Here is a 7500-nt window from a genome sequence, read left to right as displayed (position 1 = left end):
GTGTGTGATGTTAGCATGCTAGTTGTTGTTGTTAGCAGGGGTGACAGTAGTTCAGATGGTAGAGGGTTTGTCCACTGATCTGAATTTGGCAGTTTGAATCCTGCGCACGACATCAACATCATTGTTTGAGCTCAGTTCACACAGATGAATACTGTTGTTCTGTCCTTGGGCAAGACACTTAACCCACCTCACCCCCAGTGTCTGTGTGCACTGGTGTATGAATGTGTGTGAATGTGTGAGTGGTTCCTTGTTGTAAAGTGTTTTGCCGTATGTATAAAGCTGCGTGAAAATGTGATCATTTACTGTGAAGACAAAACTCTGCTCTGGTCTGTGAGAGTTTGTGAAAAGTGTTTACAAACTCATCATGGTGAATAAATAGACAGTGTTGTGAAGGTGACTTTTAAAATGTATTCCCCTACAGATTACAGATTACATACCCCAGAATGTAGTTTGTAACAGAATCCATTAAATTACTTAAAGTGAGTAACGTAATCTGAATACTTTGGATTACTTGATTTGCTGTAGAGAAGCAAAGACGAGGATACTTAACCATATTAAAAATATTAGTGATAGAAGAGGAGGAGACACGTCCACGCAGCATGGTTTAGTCCTGGTTTAGTCCTGTTTTAGTCCTGGTTTAGTCCTGGTTTAGTCCTGTTTAGTCCTGTTTTTAGTCCTAGTTTAGACCTGTTTTAGTCCTGGTTTAGACCTGGTTTAGTCCCTGTTTAGTCCTGTTTTAGTCCTGGTTTAGTCCTGTTTTAGTCCTGGTTTAGACCTGGTTTTAGTCCTGTTTTAGATCTAGTTTAGACCTGGTTTTAGTCCTGGTTTAGACCTAGTTTAGACCTGGTTTAGATCTAGTTTACATCTGGTTTAGACCTATCTTAGACCTGGTTTTTGTCCTGGATTAGATCTAGTTTAGACCTGGTTTTAGGCCTGGTTTAGACCTAGTTTAGATCTAGTTTAGACCTGGTTTTAGTCCTGGTTTAGACCTGGTTTTAGTCCTGGTTTAGACCTGGTTTAGACCTGGTTTTAGTCCTGGTTTTAGACCTGGTTTAGACCTGGTTTTAGTCCTGGTTTAGACCTGGTTTAGACCTGGTTTTAGTCCTGGTTTAGACCTGGTTTTAGTCCTGGTTTAGACCTAGTTTAGTCCTAGTTTAGACCTGGTTTTAGTCCTGGTTTTAGACCTGGTTTTAGTCCTGGTTTAGACCTAGTTTAGTCCTAGTTTAGACCTGGTTTTAGTCCTGGTTTAGACCTGGTTTTAGTCCTGGTTTAGACCTGGTTTTAGTCCTGGTTTAGACTTGGTTCAGACCTGGTTTTAGTCCTGGTTTAGTCCTGGTTTAGACCTGGTTTAGTTTCCAGCAATGAGTGGAATTACCAAAAAAATAAATAAATAAAAATAAAGTGAAAACAGGAAAATACTGCCGTGTAATCCATTTATTTCAACAAAGTAACTGTAATCCAATTACCACTCACTGAAACAGTAACTGTAACTGAATACAGTTACTCATAATTTGTACTCTGATTACGTAACTCTGGTACATGTAATCTGTTACTCCCCAACACTGTAAATAGAATGATCTGAATGTATAAGGCATAAGTGAGGAAGAACTTTAGAACAGTGCAAACTGTTTCAAATGATGAATGGAATGATGGATGATGAAGGAAATTCATGATACATAATATTAGTAATAATACAGCAGTAATGAAAAGTAGTATTTATAGACATATAGTATTTAGGCAATTTACTATACTTTACTACTACTACTTCTACTTCAATTTCAACAGAAGAAAACCTTTATTTGCAACAACAGAGTAGTCTCTGTGTATTCAGGTGTGAAATGTAAATCTGCATTTTCTTCACATTTCAAAAAGTTGTAAAAGACAAATGATCCTTCTGTCACTCTGCTCTGATTGGTCAAAATGTCACTCAGTTATAACAGCTTCTCGTTAAAGGTCCTATATTACACTTTAAACCATGTTGTAATGTCGTTACCTCCTCAAACACACATGCAGAGTTGTTTTGTTTCATTCACACGTGTTTGAGTTTCTCTTTATTACATCTCCAAAGGTGAACAGCTCCTTTTACCTTCAGTTCAGTAGAGTTTGGCAGTTCCAGAGCTGAAATGATCCAAATGATTCTAGTGAAGGTGTGTGGAGTTTAAAAACACAGTGGAGCACTTCCTGTACTTCATGATTAAAGCCATATTGTGTAACTTTTCTAGGAGAGTGGGCGTTACTGTCTTGTCTCCATTCTGAAGTAATATATTCTATTTTCCTGGAATAGATGCATCAAGACTTTTGGACTTCTGGCTCAACGCACAATTCATACTGGGAAGGATTTTCCAAAAAAAGTGAGCATCAAACCTCCATGTTTGTTTTCCCAGTGGGATGTGTCTATTGTCAAAGTCGATCTTTTCAAGTCTTTTGAACCATATCACTTTTGTTTCTCGTTCTGATATTATCATATTTTAGTTTGGGGATTTGAACATTATAATTGTTTGGTTGTTGGATCCTAACAGAGGAAAACAGCTCGAAAAATGAGCTTCGGAAGTTTGTGAACTCCATAAATGCAAAAGGGAATCAGATGTGTGTGACTCAAACCTCTGTTCAAACTGTTTCTCTTCCCAACGGAATTGAAAAATAGTGAAAGGTGAAGGTGATGGGCAGAACTGATCCACAGGAAGGACCAAAAAGGAAACATTTGTCTGACTAAATCATCCCGAGTTTACAGAGAACATTTTGTATGTGGAGCGACAACAAAGCAAAATTCCGTTTGTGAAGCGAGAGGTGCAGAAGACAAACAGACTGAGCTGCACTTTCTTGTTCTTGCCTTTCGCTTTAGCGTTGACTTGTTAAATTCGTAACCAAGGTTGAGCACTTCACATACAAAATGTTTTCTGCAAACTTGAGATGATTTAGGCAGTCAAAGGATTCATTTTTGGTCCTTCCTGTGGATCAGTCCTGCCCATCACCTTCACCTTTCACTATTTTTCAATTCTGTTGTGAAGAGAAACAGTTTGAACAGAGGTTTGAGTCACACACATCTGATTCCCTTTTGCATTTATGGAGTTCGCAAACTTCCAAAGCCCATTTCTCGAGCTGTTTTCCGCTGTTAGGATCCAACAACCACACAATTACCATGTCTGAATCCCATCACTAAAATATGACAATATCAGAACCAGAAACAAAAGTGAAATGGTTCAAAAGACTTGAAAAGATCGGCTTTGTCAATAGACACATCCCACTGGGAAAACAAACATGACGGTTTGATGCTCACTTTTGTGGAAAATCCTTCCCAGTATGAATTGTACAATGACCGGAAGTCTGAAATTCATGATGCATGTCTGGTCCACCGTTTAGTCCCGCACTAGGGCATTAAACTAAACTCCATGGACACAAGCGAATGATGCAACCAGGCCAAGTTACATATCAGATCTGTGGAGAGGTGGCTACAAGATTTTTAGCAGTAAAACACCTAATAATTGAATATAAAGTATAAGATAAATACATTTGGACAGAGCATTTCAGACACAGCTATAATATTTTGTGTAGTACTTGAATACAATTTGTAGTAGTACTTGTAGTAGTAGTAGTGACCACTGCAGTCATAGCAGTAGTACCAACCTTGTATTACTGGTGCCATTAATGTAGATAGACCTGCATGTAACAGAAGTAGTAGGGAGTATTTTTAACTGGCTTAGTTGTGTAATAAATCCACATGAACCTTTACACAATCTGTTTTGAATCGCCATGACGACTGTTTAGCTCTGCACTGTTTTGAGAAACTTGTAAAGCAAATACAAGACATTATATTATTATTACAAGATCTCTTTATTTACTGCTCTGTATTTTACTCTAGTACTAATCTAGTAACCAAATATTCTAGTACAGCTGTAGTCGAAGAGATAGTAGTAGTAGTAGTAGTAATAGTAGTAGTTGTAATAGTAGTTGTAGTTTTAGTTGTAGTAATAGTCATAGTAGTAGTTGTAGTAATAGTAGTAGTAGTTATAGTAGTAGTTGTAGTTTATATGTTTATCTGAATGTGTTTTCCTTGTAATACAAAGCTCATAATTAAATATATTATTTTAGTAGTAATAGTAGTACTAGCAGTAGTTGAATAAAACTTGAAGTTTTAGTAGTAGTAGTAGTGAAACTAACTATAGCATGGCAGTAGTACTAAGCTTGTACAGATAATAGTAGTAAACATATTATTGATATCATCAATCTACTAGGCCTAGATGTAGTAGTAGTAGTAGTAGTAGTCGTAGTGGTAGTAGTAGTATCAGCGGTGGTAGTAGTAGTAGTAGTAGTAGTACTATTAGAAGTAGTAGCAGTAGTAGTAGTAGTAGTAGTAGTAGTAGTAGTAGTAGTAGTAGTAGTAGTAGTAGTCAGTAGTAGTAGTAGTAGTAGTAGTAGTAGTAGTAGTAGTAGTAGTAGTAGTAGTAGTCGTAGTAGTAGTAGTAGTAGTAGTACCAGCTGTGATAGTAGCAGTTGTATTAGTAGTAGCAGTAGAAGTAACCGTAGTAGTAGTAGTAGTAGTAGTAGTAGTAGTAGTAGTAGTAGTAGTAGTAGTAGAGGACTTATACCTAAAATGTATAACCAGTCCTCATATATAAGAAAACTTTTAGACAGTGGTAGAAAGTAACAAAGTACAAAAGTAGAAGTACTCTTCTTAAATACAGCTGTTAGGTGTCTGTACTTTACATAAGTCAGTTTTTACACTGGATACTTTTTACTTTTACTTCATTACAACATTTTAGAGCAGATATCTGTACATTTTACTCAGCTACATTTTTGAACTGGACAAAAAAGTGAAAGGTACATTTTAAATGATCCTGACTAAACGTTTTTACTTCAAGTCCTGAAGCAAAAAACTCAAATATACACATGAAATTCCACAGAACAGTTCAGAAATAGTGACTGTTCTTGGTCAATATCACTACATTTAACATTTAAATGGGTACTGCAATACTTTTACTTAAGTCTGTTTTTATATATGATACTTTTACTTTTACTTGAGTCATTTTTGCCCTTGTATCTGTCTGTACTTTTACTTAAGTAATACATTTGACTTTTTCCACCACTGCCTGGATAAAATATAGTTGTGTTTGTGTGAGTGTTTTCCTGTTTACTCGACAGCTCTGACACACACACACACACACACACACACACACACACACACACACACACACACACACACACACACACGCACACACACACACACACACACACACACACACACACACACACACACGCACACACACGCACACACTCACTCACAGAGACACATGGCACCTGTTCAGACCGTGAAGCTGCTATTTTAAACTCAGCTCAAAATGGACGCCGCGTTTATTTATCCACAAACTCTCTCACAATCCTCCTCTTCCTTCTCTTCCTTCTCTTCCTTCTTTTCCTCCTCCTCGTCCTCCTCCTCACTCACTTTTCTTTTTGTGCACACAAAGATTTGAACTGATCTATTAATACAACGATTATACAAACGAGAGCTGCTTCAGTGCCAGACTCAAAATAACTCTGCTTTATTCTGTCTCTTTGGATCATTTTAAAAGAGCAGTTGTAGTAGTAGTAGTAGTAGTAGTAGTAGTAGTAGTAGTAGTAGTAGTAGTAGTAGTAGTAGTAGTAGTAGTAGTAGTAGTAGTAGTAGTAGTAGTGATAGTAGTGCTAGTAGTAGTCGTAATAGTAGTGGCGCTAGTAGTAGTAGTAGTGGTAGTATTAGTAGTAGTGGTACTAGTAGTAGTAGTAGCAGTAGTAGTAGTAGTAGTAGTAGTAGTAGTAGTAGCAGTAGTGCTGTAGTAGTAGTAGTAGTAGTGGTAGTAGTGGTAGTAGTAGTAATAGTAGTAGTAGTAGTAGTAGTGGTAGTAGTGGTAGTAGTAGTAATAGTAGTAGTAGTAGCAGTGGTAGTAGTGGTAGGGGCGATAGTAGTAGTAGTGGTGGTAGTAGTAGTAGTAGTAGTTGTATTATAGTAGTAGTGGTAATGGCTGTAGTAGTAATGGTAGTAGTAGTAGTGGCAGTGGTAGTAGTGGTAGTAGTGGTAGTGACGCTAGTAGTAGTAGTGGTGGTGATAGTAGTAGTAGTAGCAGTGGTAGTAGTGGTAGTAGTAGTAGTGGTAGTAGTAGTGGGAGTAGTAGTGGTGGTAGTAGTAGTAGTAGTAGTAGTAGTAGTAGTAGTAGTAGTAGTAGTAGTAGTCGTAGTAGTAGTAGTGGTAGTAGTAGTAGTAGTGATAGTAGTAGTAGTAGTCGTAGCGGTAGTAGTAGTAGTAGTAGTAGTAGTAGTAGTAGTAGTAGTAGTAGTAGTTGTATATAGTAGTAGTGGTAGTAGTAGTAGTGTAGTAGTAGTAGTAGTAGTAGTAGTAGTAGTAGTAGTAGTGTAGTAGTAGTAGTAGTAGTAGTAGTAGTAGTAGTAGTAGTGTAGTAGTAGTAGTAGTAGTAGTAGTAGTAGTAGTAGTCGTAGTGGTAGTAGTAGTAGTAGTGATAGTAGTAGTAGTAGTCGTAGCGGTAGTAGTAGTAGTAGTAGTGGTGGTAGTAGTAGTAGTAGTAGTTGTATTATAGTAGTAGTGGTAGTGGCTGTAGTAGTAGTGGTAGTAGTAGTAGTAGTGATAGTAGTAGTGGTGGTGTGGTGGTAGTAGTAATAGTAGTGGTAGTAGTAGTAGTCGTAGCGGTAGTAGTAATAGTATTCATTTGTATTGTTAATTCTGCAGTAAAACCTCACAGTACAAACTAAAACGGGTTGAAACAAAACTACACTGAATAAAAATGTGATCAATTAGGAAAGGTTTGTATCCAAAACTAAAACTAAAAAGTAAAAATATAATCATAATGTTATGAAGTTTGTACTAAGTTGCTGAAATAATTCTTATGTTAAATTCAAGTAGTTGATTTTACAGTGAGTATTTTACTGGTACACTGTAAAAATGTGACAAATCAATGGTTAAAACAATTTTGAAGTTTTATCAATTTAGAAACATTTATTAAATATAATTATGTGTTTCTGCTAATTATTCTAATTCTAAAATATAATTCAAATTTTTACTGTTGACCTGTATATTTTTCTGTTTATATGCATAATTACTTCAAATGAATTCTGAATGTAATTTAATTTCTGATATGTTGGAGTGATTTTACTTTGGTGATCCATTTTTCTCAGACATTTTACGCACACATTTTTAAAAACAAGAACAGTACACAAATTAAAGCCGCACTGTGTAACTTTTCTGGTAGAGGGTCTGTCAGATGCTTGTCTCCATAGAGATGTAGAATGTTTCACAGTACGGCATTAAACTTTTTATTTTCATGGAGACCAGACCAGAACCGAAAGTGTCAGTGGAGAGGCGACGCTGCTCACAGTCACAATGAAAAAACAAAAACAAACAAACAAAAAAACACCGGTAATTGAATAACTAACTGTAAGGTAGAACTGTTTAGTGTCACACTGTGGAACATTCCAGACAGAGCAGTGACATCTCCATAGAAACAAGCAGGTGAC

The 7500-nt window shown here is 36.6% G+C and overlaps 1 protein-coding gene across 1 annotated transcript in view; it reads right to left on the bottom strand.

Annotated features, from left to right (window-relative positions):
- txlnbb (taxilin beta b) overlaps positions 1-7500 on the bottom strand; it is a 30913-nt gene that overhangs the window by 22949 nt on the left and 464 nt on the right.

The sequence above is a fragment of the Boleophthalmus pectinirostris genome, unplaced genomic scaffold (genome assembly GCF_026225935.1).
Source record: "Boleophthalmus pectinirostris isolate CB_2022bp ecotype Guang Dong unplaced genomic scaffold, ASM2622593v1 HiC_scaffold_10, whole genome shotgun sequence".
NCBI classification, from domain to species: domain Eukaryota; kingdom Metazoa; phylum Chordata; class Actinopteri; order Gobiiformes; family Gobiidae; genus Boleophthalmus; species Boleophthalmus pectinirostris.
Note: the sequence above shows the minus strand (reverse complement) of the source record. Positions and strands in the feature narration are given on the sequence as shown.